Source organism: Triticum dicoccoides, chromosome 2B (genome assembly GCF_002162155.2).
Source record: "Triticum dicoccoides isolate Atlit2015 ecotype Zavitan chromosome 2B, WEW_v2.0, whole genome shotgun sequence".
Lineage (NCBI taxonomy): Eukaryota > Viridiplantae > Streptophyta > Magnoliopsida > Poales > Poaceae > Triticum > Triticum dicoccoides.
Window position 1 is genome coordinate 362,196,982 of NC_041383.1, and position 14,468 is coordinate 362,211,449.

Genomic DNA, 14,468 nt, shown 5'->3' on the forward strand with positions numbered 1-14,468 from the left:
TTCCTCCCACCTCCCGAGTGAGGCTCGTCTTCCGCTGCTTCCTCCTCTTCGTCCTCCGAAGAAGGAGCGTCGCTTGAGTCTCCGGATTTTGCATCCGAAGCCTCACGGTGATGGAGGACACGCCGGGTCTTCTTGACCTTCTTGGAGGCCTCCTTCTTTGGTGCCTCGTAAGTCGCAGGGACCAGCATCTTCGATAGAAGGGGTCCGGCCAGTTCCTCCGGTAATCGGGCCAGACAATGTAGCCGTTCCACTTTCTTTATCCATCCCTGAGGTCGCGATGAAACATGATTAGGATGTCTCCCTCATGACATGCCAGCTAAAGCATGAATAGACAGAGCGTGGCTGTGGCTTACCGAGCTTGGAGAATGGGATAATTGATACCCGTGGTCCGCGGCGGGGCCCGGCCACGATTTGCCAGACTTGAAGAGCACCTTCCAGATATCCTTATGGGAGGAATCATAAAGCTCCCGAAGGGTTTGGTACTCGGCTGGGTCGAACTCCCACAGAGTACAAGCTCGGCGCTGACAGGAGAGAACCAGGCGAACTAGCATCACCTGGACTACGTCGATGAGTTTGACGTCCCTATCGACCACACCCTGAATGCGCGTCTGGAGCTGTGACAACTCATCGGACGAGGACCAGTTCGGGCCCTTCTCGGGCCAGGATGTGAGTCGCAGCGGGGCTCCGGATCTGAACTCTGGAGCTGCCGCCCACTTTTTGCCGCGCGGTTCGGTGATATAGAACCACTGCTGCTGCCAATCCTTGACGGAGTCGTTGGAAGCGCCTTTCGGCCAAACAGCCTTGGGCATCTTGCTTACCATGGCGTCGCGGCACTCGGCATGTTCGCCACCCACCACCTTGGGCTTCACATTGAAGATCTTCAGCCATAGGCCGAAGTGAAGTGGGATCCGGAGAAAAGCCTCGCACAAGACGATGGACGTCGAGGTATTGAGGAAGGAGTTGGCGGAATGATCATGAAAATCGATCCCGTAGTAATACATGACTCCCCGAACGAACGGGTGAAGGGGAAACCCGAGCACACGAATGAAATGGGGAAGGAACACGACTCTCTCGTGAGATTACGGAGTGGGGATGACCTGTCCCGCCGGTGGAAGACGGTGGCCGATCTTCTGGGCCAGATACCCGGCTCCCCGGAGCTTCTTGATGTCCTTCTCCTGGACAGTCGAGGCCATCCATCTGCCTCCTGCTCCGGATCCGGACATCTTTGGAAAACCTCTCTTTGATGGAGAAGAAGAGTGCTTGGGTGTTAGGGCTCGAACAAAGGGGAATGAGCTAGCGGGGGGAGAAGGCATGGGTAAAAGAGAAAGAAACCTGGCCTCTTTATAGAGGCGGTAAATGCTTTTTGCGTCTCCCCACTTGCCTGGTGGAACCCGTCTGCCTCCCACTCGCCGCGATTAGAGGCGCGGTTAGATTACCCATACCCGTATTGATGAGAATCCCGTGATATGGGGACACGATCTCTGCTTTGACAAGACGTGTCAAAGAAACCGCCTTGCAATATGCGTTGTAGCTGGTTCTGGGAAAACGGTTAGAATAATGATCCGACCGTAATAACATGTCACATCATCGTAAAAAGTTGTCGGCAGAATGCGTTTGCGATATATCATTCTCTCTACAATGGTGTATAAAGATCATTTTGTGGATCCAGACACGATTTAAGTGTTTGATGACTACTTTGGAGTATTCGGAGAAGGAACCCGCCTTGCAATGCCGAAGACAATACTGCGCACCGGACTCATCGTCATTGAAGCCTGGTTCAGGGGCTACTGAGGGAGTCCTGGATTAAGGGGTATCCGGACAGCCGGACTGTGTACAACGTCCGGACTACTGAAGCGTGAAGATGCAATACTAAAGACTTCGACCGTGTCCGGATGGGACTCTCTTGTGCGTGGAATTTCCTTTCTTGTAACCGACTCCATGTAAACCCTAGCCCTCTCCAGTGTCTATATAAACCGGAGAGGTTGGTCCTTAGAAGGCCGATCACAATCACAATCATACCATCATAGGCTAGCTCTTAGGGTTTAGCCTCTACGATCTCGTGGTAGATCTACTCTTGTACTACCCATATCATCAATATTAATCAAGCAGGAAGTAGGGTTTTACCTCCATCGAGAGGGCCCGAACCTGGGTAAACATCTGTGTCCCTTGCTTCCTATTACCATCATCCTTGACGCACAGATCGGGACCCCCTACCCGAGATCCGCCGGTTTTGACACCGACACCATCCACTTGCCTCCTGCTCCAGATTCGGACATCTTCAGGAAGCCTTTTTTTTTGGCGAAGAAGAGAAACGCTCGGGCAATAGGGCTCGGGCGGAAAGGAATGGATGAAAACGGAAGGTCGTGGGTGAAGGGAAGACTCTCCTCCCCATATAAAGGCAGCAAATATCCTGTGCCCCCCACTCGCCCGCTAAAATCGCTTAATCCCCAAACGCCACATTTGATGGCACGGTTGAGTTACCCACATCTATATTGATGAGCATCCCACGATAAGAGGGCACGATCTCTGCTTCGACAATATGTGCCGATAAAACCGCTTCGCGGTATGTGCGGTGGCTGGTTGTGAGAAATGATTCGAATAATAACCGAACCGTGGTGTGATGTCATGCTATAAAAATCTGTCAGCAGATTGGATTTATGGAATATTATACTCTCTACGGTGGAATGTGGAATTTGTTTTGCAGAGCCAGACACGATCCTTGTATTCTAAATCTTCCATGAAGTATTCGGAGAAGGAGCCCGCCTTGCAATGCCGAAGACAATATGTGCGCCGGACTCATCGTCATTGAAGCCTCATTCAGGGGCTACTGAGGGAGTCCTAGATTACGGGGTCCTCGGACAGCCGGACTATATACTTTGGCCGGACTGTTGGACTATGAAGATAAAAGATTGAAGACTTCGTCCCGTGTCCGGATGGGACTCTCCTTTGCGTGGAAGGCATGCTTGGATATTCAGATATGTAGATTTCCTTCTCTGTAACCGACTCTGTGTAACCCTAGCCCCCTCTGGTGTCTATATAAACCGGAGGGTTTAGTCCGTAGGACAACAATAATCATAATCATAGGCTAGCTTCTAGGGTTTAGCCTCTATGATCTTGTGGTAGATCAACTCTTATAATACTCATATCATTAAGATCAATCAAGCAGGAAGTTGGGTATTACCTCCATCGAGAGGGCCCGAACCTGGGTAAAACATCGTGTCCCCTGCCTCCTGTTACCATTAGCCTTAGACGCATAGTTCGGGACCCCCTACCTGAGATCCGCCGGTTTTGACACCGACAACGGACCCCACGCTGCTTCTCGGCATGGATGGGACAGTGCTATCCAATGCTAGATCCGCTAGCCGCTGCCGCTGCTGAGACCCCCTTTCTTGACTAAGTGAGTTGTTCTGCTGCTGCTGCCGCTTGAAAGCGAGTCCCAACTCTGCGTGCTTTCATTCTATGATGCGAAGGTGGTCTTCTTCCTTCTTCCTCTGCTCCTCCTCCAGCTTCCTCTTCTGCTCCTCCTGCTGCTTATTTCTCACACGGCTTCTGTAGTCGGCATTCCAGTCCGCAAACCCCTCAAACCACGGCACAACGGCTTTTCTTCATGTTCTTCTCGGGTGTTCAGGATTCTTCAAGGCGTGTGTAAGCTCGTCGTTCTCTCTATTGGGCGTGAACACCCCCGTTCGAGCCTCTTCTATTACAACAAGTAAATCTGCGTCGGCTCCTTTAAGAGTTTTCCGCTCCAAAACGTCGCCTGTCTTTGGGTCCAACGCCCCCATGCGCATAGAACCATGTCCTGCACCTGGGGGGCTAGCTCAGAGTAATTGACCCCTGCATCCATTATCTCTTGCTCAGCGAGATCCCACTTAGGCCGGGCCACCTCGTAGCCACTTGGCCCCAGCTTATGGTGCCACTACTTTTTTGCGGCATTAATCTTCTTTTTTCTCAATTGTTCTTGAGCTACTTCTGATTCCTTGAACTTAATGAAAGTTTCCTAGTGATCTCTTGCCTTCTCTAGTGTTCCCTTGAATTCTAGAGTCTGCTTTCCTGCATTGACATACGCATCCCATATAGTTTTCTTGTGGTTGTTGAATGCTATTGCCATCTTCTTAAGAGCAGCGTTCTTGACTTCCTCCAGATCTGCATCTGTCAAATGATCTGGTAGGGTGAAATGTGACATGAGCGATTCCCAAAGCATATTTTCTGCTCTTTGGTCGACAAAAGTAACATCTGGATCGCCTTTTGCTGGTTTTTTCCATTCTTTAATGGAGATCGGGACTTGGTCCCTGACAATAACTCTGCATTGCTGAATGAACTTTTTCGCATTCTTCTTAGGTTCATCAAGTCCGCCATTAGGTTTGATGGCATCGACGTTGTACTTTACTCCATCCTTCAACTTTTTGGCCGGGCCTCGAACTGCCCTGCTGCTTGTAGAAGATTTGGTTGATCGAGAGGGCTAAAAGAATAAAGATCGATTCGTTAATATATATACAAATCAATTAAAACATGTGATGATAACCAGATGCCTTATATAAATATACCTCGCTGGTCTTTGTTATTTGAAGAACAACATTTCCTTTGTCATGCATGTTCTGGACTTCATCTATTCGTTCATCTTCATCGAACATCATTCCATCACCGGTATTGTTCAGATATTGTGAGCCGTCATCTTCTTCATTCTCATCTGGTCTCGGGGAGAGTATGATCTCGAACAGGGTCTCTTCTCCTTCTCTGTCGGGATTGTCCATAGCTTTTATTTAACTAATCTAGAAGAAAGATAAAACAATATAGTATTCAATTAGAATGCATGCAATCAATAAGGAAAACCTGAATCATAATAGATAATATACAACTCAAATAATATCACTAATATGTAACATTGTCTCGAATATTATCGGATAATATAATCTCGAAAACATCGTCTGGAATATTATCGAATAATATAATCTCGAATACATCGTCTCAAATATTATCGAATATAATCTCGAATATATCTCGAATATGATCATATATATAACATATCACTAGCTAACATCACTCGCGTTGGACACCCAAAGAGAAGGAACGATCACGGGTTCATAGCTCAGGTGAGATCCCTGAAGAACCTGCTAGGTACTAGAGAACCTGAAGTTCAACACAACCATGTAGCACGGACATGCTCGTCCTCCTCCCTGACACGATGACGTACCACCTTCGCGGGGGACGCCAACCTCTGCACCGAATGTGGCCCACGTGCCGACCACCAAAGAAGCTCCGGGTCGACAACGGGACCGGGTTTCTCACCAAGATGCGTGCCCCTGAAGGAAGCACATCCCAGTGTCAGCCTAGCGGAGCCCAGTCCCAGACATGGCACTCTGAAGGAGGACATCATCGCAAACAAGTCGATGATGAGGATGCGGGTCGGGCATCGTTGACGTCGAGAACAAATTCTATGCAAATTTAACATTTTTTTAATGCTTGGATTGTGATTTCTGATATACGAGAGGAACCTTTAGTCCCTGGCTATTAACAGGATTCAAAATCATAACATATTCTCTTGACCTTTAAGGGATTTAACAAAATAGCGCCATTCTGGAAGTGCAAAAAATGGCCCATATTTTCCTAATCTCATCTACCCTTCTATATGTCATGTTGTCTACTGTCAAAGGATTCAAGAAAACCATGCCTTCATCTTTAGCCGAAAGTAACATGCGCATGGTGGTACAAAGCTCTCCAAAGTTGCTTTGGAACGGAGTCCCGGATAGGATACTTAGCTTTTTGGTATGAAGTTTAGCAAGAGCCTTCCGAATATCGCTATTTGGAAGGCCTTTGCTGAACTTCGTACCAAAAAGCGAATTTTCCTATCAGCAACTTTGTTCCAAAACAACTTTAGAGAGCTTCTTACCATCATGCACCGGTTACTTCTACCTAATGATGAAACCATGGATTTCTTCAATACTTTGACACAAGACAACGTGACATATAGGGTACATAGATGAGATCAGAAAAAATGGATCAACTTGTGCACATTCATAATGGGGGTATTCTTGATAAATCCCTTACTAAAGGACTAAGAGAAACTATTGTATACATACATATACTAATTAACTGTAAGTACATAACAAAATTTTGCAAGTACAACATTAAAATATTTAACTTTTGCAATTACTAATTGTGATACATTGGATCAAATGTCAAAATTCATCAAAAAAATTATATCTAACATTTATCTAGCTATAATTAACTAAAAGTATAAAACCTAAAAAACATTCATCTAACATTTCTATAACTAAAAGTATAAAAAACTAAAAAAACAGAAAATAAGAATGTGTGTGTGTGTTCATGCATGCATGTGTGTGTGGGGGGGGAGGGGAGTCCATGGCGGCAAGGGCTAGCAGCGGGGCGACAACCAGCAAGGAGAGGCGAGTCATCGACGCCGGTGATGGCGCGCGAGGTCGACGAAGGGTGGCGCGACGGGGGCGGCAACGGTGTGGGCGGCGCATCATGGACGACAATGGCGTCGGGGCAGGCGGTGCATCGATCGGGTGCGGCGATCTCCTCTGTGGTCGAAGAAGTAGAGGGAAACTGGAAATTTTTCAAGTGTTGTATACATATGTGCCTTCCTTTAGTCCCGGTTGGAGCCACAAACCGGTAGTAAAGGTAACTTTTGGCCAGCCGAAGCGGCAGGAAGCGACCACCTTTGGTCACGGTTTGTGGCTCCAATCGGGACTAAAGGGAGGCCTTTAGTCGTGGTTGAGCCACCAACCATGACTAAAGGTCTCGTGCTGCCATGGCCGCCGTGCACGAAGTTTAGTGCCACCTTGCCCAACGAAGGGCAGCCGCACTGGTTTATAAGCCCAGCCGCGGCTACTCCTTCGAGCTCCTATCTAAAGCAGGCCTTCTGGGCCTACCTCACCTGCCCTTGGGCCTACTGGGCCTTGCGGGCCTGCATCCTGGCCCAACTACTGGTTGGTTTTCTAGTCGTATGTAGGTCGTTCTGGCCCAGTAGGCGGGCTTTAAAAAAATTGTTTTCCTCTTTATTTATTTTCTTTTGTTTCTTAGTTATTTTTTTCTTTATTTAGAGTTTCTTTGTGAATCTTTTTGCTTTAGGTAAAAAATTATAAACTTTCCATTAGTGCAAGTAGTTTTCAAATTTGAATAGCTTAAATTTGAATTATTTGAAATTTGTGTGATTCACTAGTTTGTGAATAACTTTACTTCAAAAATAGATTTTCCAGTGATTATTTTTTATTCTGTTTAATATTAGTGTGGTTTATCATTATACTCAATTTGTTAATTCTTTGGTTATTTAAAAAATGAAATGCCTTTGTAACAGATGACTTTTCGTCCAAAACCCTGATACTTCGAAAGAGATTGTCCATTTTGTACACGAAGTGCATCCAGTTTTTGTCTTAACCCTCTCAACTTTTTTGCACATGTTATGTGGGTGAAATGATGATACCATGCCAACTTTCAACCTTTTCAGAGTTCATTTGTAGTTATTTTCAATTTCAGGGTCATTTAGCTCAAAGAATCAGTAAAGGCATGAAAATAGCAAATGAAGTCAGAAAGGGTTAAAATTGATGATGTGGCTTCGAATGGTGCATACTGAACACACAAAAAGTCTCGAGTTGAAAACAGTTTTGAAAAATGAAATGCCTTTGTAATAGATGAATTTTTGTCCGAAACCCTGATACTTCGAAAGAGATTGTCCATTTTGTACACGAAGTGCATCCCGTTTTTGCCGTAACCCTCTCAACTTTTTTGCACATGCTATGTGGGTGATATGTTGATACCATGCCAACATTCAACCTTTTCAGAGTTCATTTGTAGTTCTCTTCAATTTCATGGTCATTTAGCTCAAAAAAACTAGTAAATGCATGAAAAATATAAAATGAAGTCAGAAAGGGTTGAAAATCTATGACATGGCTTCGAATGGTGCATACTGAACGCACAAAAAGTTTGGAGTTGAAATAAGTTTAAAAAATGAAATTCCTTTGTAACAGATGAGTTTTCGTCTGAAACCCTGATACTTTGAAAGAGATTGTCCATTTTGTACACGAAGTGCATCCAGTTTTTGCCGTAACCCTCTCAAGTTTTTTTGCACAAGCTATGGGGGTGAAATGATGATACCATGCCAACTTTCAGTCTTTTTAGAGTTCATTTCTAGTTCTTTTCAATTTCAGTGTCATTTAGCTAAAAAAATCAGTAAATGCATGAAAATTAGCAAATGAAGTTAGAAAGGTTGAATAATGATGACATAGCTTTAAATGGTGCATATTGAATGCACAAAAAGTCTACAGTTGAAATAAGTTTTGAAATATGAAATGCTTTTGCAGCAGATAAGTTTTAGCCCAAAATCCTGATACCTCGAAAGAGATTGTCCATTTTGTACATGAAGTGCATCCTGTTTTTGCCGTAACTCTCTCAAACTTTTTGCACATGCTATGTGGGTGAAATGATGATACCATGCGAACTTTCAACCATTTCAGAGTTCATTTGTAGTGCTTTTCAATTTCAGAGCCATTTAGCTCAAAAAAATCAGTAAATTCATCAAAAATAGCAAATGCTGTCAGAAAGGGTTGAATATTGATGAGAAATTTATCACACATAAGTACCCTAACTGTTATAAAGATTCCCTCCGGTTTGTCCGAAGTGAGACTTTCCAGATATATAAATCCGGAAACTCACTAGAGCAGAAGGTGATGATAGTCAAGCCGGTCACATCCGAGAGTGGGATCTTTTGTTGTATAACATTTTCTTCGCGTGTGTCCCCTTGCGCCGTAACCATGGACAATCTTCATCATTTAACTGGATGCTCGGGTCAATATTCACTCATGAAACTTTTCATCTTGTGACATGTCTGTCTTGTCCTCCACTCCCACAATGTTTCTTTTCCCTGAAAGAACTATGGGGCACTTTGGCTCATCGTATGATGTATTTGCCTCCTTATATTTTCTTTTTCTCGACTTGGTAGTGTCACACCCTAGCTAGTCATGCATTAGAGTGTTGCATCATGTTTACTCTTTCATCAGAAACTTGAAATGGGGATGACAGAACCCCCAGTCCCCTCTGAAACCAACTAGGGTTACTAAAAATAATTTTCAATGAACCTGAAATGCCCTTCTAAAATGCCCATCATTTTTGTCTTGGTTCAGAACCTCTGCCAAAAGTGGTGCACATTTTCCTAGGCCATCCTAGGGTTTTTGCATTAAATTATAAATATTTGAACTTGGGCATTTAAAATTATATAAAATATTTAAATGCTCAAATATCTCCAAACTAAAATGTTTCATGTTGGAAATAATCCAACTATGGACCAGGAGTAGTTTGGTGATTTTTGAAGTTGCCTAGGTATTTTATTAAATTCAACAAAGTTGCAGAAGTATTAAAAAAATAGAAAACAGAAGAAAATGAAAAAGCTTACCTGTCGCCCAGCACCGGCCCACCTGCCGGCCCAGCCCAGCACCGCGCCAGCGAGCTGCTTCCGGCCAGGCAGGCAGGCAGGTGCTCGACGGCGAGCACCGCATGGGTGCCACGCACCTGCTCGCCGCCTCGCCGCCTCCCTCGCCCGGCTAACGCCGTGAATCGGCTTCCCTCTCTCCCCCGAACCTCCCAGACACCCCCTCTCCTCTCCAGCTCCTCCCCCTTGCACGCCCCAGCCATAGCCGACGCCATCGCCGCCACCCCCTCGCCGTAGCCACGCCCTCCGTCCACCCCACGCCGTGCCACCGTGTCCAGGAGCTCCGCCGCCGTCCACTTCATCGAGCTAGCCGAGCCACGTGTGCTCGTGCGGCCCGAGACCACCGCACCGACCTCGCCCGAGCTCGCCGTCGCCGGAGATCCCCTTCAACGCCGTCGCCGCCTCAGCTCGTCCCCGACCCCGCCGGTGGCCTCTACGGGAGCGCTGTGAGCCTAGCTACTCCTCCGACCCTCTCTCTCTCATTCCCGAGCCGTGTAGCCACCGCACAAGGATCACACGCCCGCACCGCCGCGGATCTCGTCGCCGACGTGCTTCCGGCCACACTCCGGCCACAAGATGGTGTCCATCTTACTCACCGAGTCCCGCAGCACCTAGCTAGCCACTCCCCGAGCCTCACCGACCCCTCTAGCACCAAGTTCATCTTCGGCCGAACCCCGGTGGCCGCCAAAGTTGTCGCCGGCACCAACTCCGGCCACCCCGACCCCAACGGACTCCACCAAGAGCTGCGGCTTGTCCTCAGCTCCACTCCGGTGGTCTCCGCGACCCATTTGGTGGCCGAAATGGCCAAAACCACTCCCGCCGCTGCGTCGGGCTCGCCAGCGGCTAAACGCCGGCGCCGCTGGCATTGACTTTGACCACGGGTGGGCCCTGGTTGACTCCCCTGAGTCAATGACAGGTGGGGCCCAGCCCTGTTAATTAAACATGTTTAGTTTTAATTAAACTTTAATTAAAATAATCACCCTGACATGCGGGACCCACTGTCAGGTTTGACCCAGACCTGTTCCGTTGACCTGCTGACGTCACACTGACGTCAGGCTGACGCAATAATGATTTTCTGGAATTATTCTAATATAGGAAATTCCAGAATATAATTTAAACTTCAAAAATTCATAACTTTTATTCTGTAACTCCAAATCAGACAAATTATATATGAAAAATGATCAGAAAAATCCAATCTATCCATCTGTACTATTTTCATGCATGACTAAACAAGTTAACCTGATGTTAAATGCAGAACAAGGAAAAGCACCTTAAAAGGCCATGTTTGAGTTTGAAATTTGAATCTTTGATTCAAATCTGTTCAAACCCTTCTGGTTTTAGTTGCATTAGCCCAACACACTCATATTGCCATGTTTCATGCATGCATCATATTGTTGCACATTGTTTGGTGATGGTTGTGTATCGGTGTCCTTTGCGACAGGTTCTGCCTCTGAGGAGTACCGTGATTACCCTAACGAAGAACCGTATCAGTGCATCGAACCATCAGGCAAGCAACCAACCATTTGATCATATCGATACAATCCCATGTTCTCGCTCCTGCTCTCTTTTACTGCATTAAGACAATGCGTTTCAAACTGCTGTGTGCTACGGTAGTTGAACCCATTTCCTCTGCATGACCTGTCATTGCCACAGTAACTAGATGAAACCCACTAGCATGTGTAGGAGTTGATTGAGCCATATGTATGTGTTGTTCCTACCTTGCTATGCCTGCTATGCTTAGAGTCGTGTCAGGTTTGGTTCATCTGGGTGATGGGCTAGAGTGAAATGATTATGTCGGTAATGAGAGTGGTGTGGTGAACACGATTTGGAAAAGGTATCGATGAGAGGCCATGTAGGAGTACATGGTGGGTTGTTTCATTGAAGCCGACCTTAAGCACCGAGATTTGTATGTGTGATTTAAGAATCAGCTACTACCATGCATTGGGCCCGAAACCAATGGACCCTCTCGGCTTCTTATTCACCCTAGTTCTCCGTCCAGGAGTTGCAAGTAGTTTCTGGTGTTTGTAGCCTAATGGAGGCCGTGGACAGCGCTGACCGTAGGGGTGGGCTGTGATGCGGTAGGTACGTGGCACGGTGTACCGAATACCCGTTAGGTATCTCGGGAACCCTGTTCACATCGTTCGGGGCCGTATGGGAAACCTCGGCCGGACTCCCTGCGGATGGAACCTGGATAGGCGATAAACCTGGACTGGAGACTTAGGTGACTAGGTAGGTCGTGGCCGACACCCACGTTGGGCTTCCGCTTGAAGGTTGCCGAGTACATGTCATGTAAACGACGGTAAGTGGTGAGAGCGTGTATGAAGAAGTACACCCCTGCAGGGTTATCATGATCTATTCGAATAGCCGCGTCCGCGGTAAAGGACTACTTGGTTGCCTATACAGTTCATAGACAAGTAAATGGAAACTACTAAAAGCCTCAAGATAAGTGTGAGTGCCGAGGATGGCTCTTCCGTAGGAAGACGGAGGCGGATCCTCGGTAGTGTATTGAAGTGGTGAGTAGTGGACTCGTGTGCGCAAAACCATTTCAAGTTGAAGTATCGTAGGATAGTCTAGCCAAGAGTCAAAGCTGGCTTGCTGCAATAACTCCACCAACCCTTCGTGACAATGTGCATGTATGTAGGATCTGATGTAAGTCTTGCTGAGTACCTTTGTACTCATGTTGCTATAATTTACATTTTACAGAAGACGCTGCAACCCCTTCTGATGGGTTCTACATAGACGTTGACATCAACGAGTAGGCTAAAGGCCCAGGTGGTGATCCTGAGCTTGTGGAGGACCACGTAGTATAGCTAGGCTTTCCAAGCCTCTTTTATTTTACTAGTTGTCTGTACCCAGACAAGTTACTTCCGCTTCTGGTTTGTATGACTGTATGACTTGAATGTTGGGTCGTGAGACCCATACCTTTGTGTATGTTATGTATGGCTCCCTGAGCCTTAAATAAAGTACTTGTGTCGTAGAGTCATGTTGTGATGCTTCGTTGTATTTGCACATATCGGGCATATTGTGTGTATGATTGAAATGCTTGGTATGTGTGGGATCTGACTATCTAGTTGTTTATCTTTAGTAGCCTCTCTTACCGGGAAATGTCTCCTAGTGTTACCGCTGAGCCATGGTAGCTTGCTACTGCTCTGGAACACTTAGGCTGGCCGGCATGTGTCCTTCTTCGTTCCTGTGTCTGTCCCTTCGGGGAAATGTCACGCATTGAGTACCGGAGTCATGTTAGCCCGCTACAGCCCGGTTTACCGGAGTCCTGCTAGCCCAGTGCTACAGCCCGGACCCACTTGCTGATGACCGACACGTTCGAAGCTGGGTCATGGATGCCTGTCCTTGTAAGTCTGTGCCACTTTGGGTTTACGACTAGTCATGTCAGCCCGGGCTCCTTATCATATGGATGCTAGCGACACTATCATATACGTGAGCCAAAAGGCGCAAACGATCCCGGGCAAAGGTAAGGCGACACCCGTGGGGATACCGTGCGTGAGGCCGCAAAGTGATATGAGGTGTTACCGGCTAGATCGATGTGACATCTAGTCGGGGTCCTGACAGCGTTGGCATCAGAGCCGGACTGCCTGTAGGTTCTCCAAGCCAAACTGGTCGATGTTGAGTCTAGAAATTCTTTAGTTATATGTAGGGGAATTGTTTGTGGGTTGGAACGTAAGGCTCTTTTTACTCCTTTATCTTATGACATTCTGATCTGAGTCAGTCTATTCTTCCACCGGGGGTTAAGGAATTAGGATCTATTCTCTCTATTAGGTTCACGTGTACTAATCAGTAGTACCTTACAGGTTTGATGGATACAAGCCTAGTTCAGTTCTTCTACCACGTTATGTTGTTAGGATGGTTTCAGAACTTTGATATGATGATGTTGAGTGTGTATGAAATCCTTTGTCAAATGTCTCAAAATCCTTCTTGAGCATTTACAGCTGTTATGCTGCCGAAATTTTGCTAGAAATTCTAATGCCTTTGCATTATGATTGTGCTTTCAGATGGCCACCCGCGACCTCAATCAAGTGGTTCGCCTGACTCGATGCCTAGATGTACCCGGCCATACTGCCATGTTGGTCAGGGTAATGGCTGAGGCAGGATACCGTTGGTATCCTGAGTATACGGTCGAAGAGCAATTTCGGGACTTCAATCAAAGCCAGTATCTCTGCACTGTCAGGATATTCCCATCTTATCCTGGATCCACCGAGCCCCTTCACTGCTCCTATGGACTCGGGGTTACTATTGAGATGGCTGTGCAGGACGCCGCCTACTCTATGATGACCATCATGCAAGTCAGATCTGGTCTATTTCGGGACTCTGATTTCCGGTATATGCCAGGATCACTTCCGGGAGCACAATGGTATCTCCAGGCTATCTATGCTGACCCCACCCAGGAGGATTCACGGACTCGCACCACTGCTGAGATGCTCGAGGATAAGGACCGTGAAAATCGGGCCTTGAGGTTAGAGCTCTTCAATACCCGTGCTGACCACTGGGCCACTTTGACTCGGTTTGCACCGGCGGTGCAAGCTGGATATTCGGATATGCGCGATCTCTATCCTGTGAGATCTGCTCTGCCAGACGTGATGGGTTGGCGTGATGTAGGAGGCATCACCCCACCTCACGGTCCCCGCAGGCCACCGTCTGTTGGTCCAAGACCTCATCCTAGCCCCTATGGTCCACAAGCTCCGCGAGATCGTCTGTTTCCGGATGATCATGTTGAGCTTCCAGGCTATGGAGGTGACTTCTACGAGGACTACTACGGATCGGTCTGAGTTAGTGGTAGTATCACTAGTTCGTGTTAGCTGTGTCATCTATCGTCCTGCGTGACTCGTGGTATATGATCTAGTTTGTACTTATCCGGAGGTGTAGAAAAATAATGTATAGGAGCTTGGAATGCCTCCGATGAGATGTAATCCTCTTTTCACCATAATAGTACTTTGTTTGGTCTTGTACTAGACCCTGTATGGTGTGTATGACGATGGAATAAAGAAGCAGTTTCTGTATCTACCATGTC